The following is a 625-nucleotide window of genomic DNA, read 5'->3' as shown; positions in this document are numbered from 1 at the left end:
ATTTGGTAATAAAACTTTCAAAAATAATTTTTATATGTAGTCTAATATTTTTTCTCTCCTCTCCCAGAAGGCCCTTTACTTATAATTTAAGGCCAGTGAGATGAAAATTGGGCTCTTAGTTGTCTATTTGGTTATTTGTGAATGATTGTACTTGGAATATCTGTGTCCTGCTAATTGCAATGTTTAAATGTCCATCTCTATTGATTAGGAGCTTCATGAAGGCAAGGATAGTTTGTGGCTCTCCTTTGGTGCATCCCTAGGCATCAAGGCAACATCTTGTTCACTGTAGATGTGCCAGACTTATCCAGAAATGCACTAACTTGCCTAAAAAATACATTACTATGGAATAGATAAACTCCTCAAACTTTTACTCAAACAATTCAGAATGTCAAAATACTTCTTGTTTTCTCTTTGAGTTTGTTTAGTCAGATTGATTATGGTCATTTTTTGGTCATATTTTCTTTGTAAGGCTGCCTAAAGGATCAAATATAATTAAGTACAATAACAAGCGTAGACTTGCTATCTAATAAGCCCCCAATGGTTGCCATATCTGTGTTCTTTTGTAGCATTACAGAACTACCATGAACCTTGTCTTTAAAATTTCAACTTGTACTACCATGAAGTG

This window comes from Octodon degus, unplaced genomic scaffold (genome assembly GCF_000260255.1).
Source record: "Octodon degus isolate 3935 unplaced genomic scaffold, OctDeg1.0 scaffold00004, whole genome shotgun sequence".
NCBI lineage: Eukaryota > Metazoa > Chordata > Mammalia > Rodentia > Octodontidae > Octodon > Octodon degus.
The sequence above is the reverse complement of the archived record's forward strand: the minus strand, read 5'-3'. Positions refer to the sequence as shown.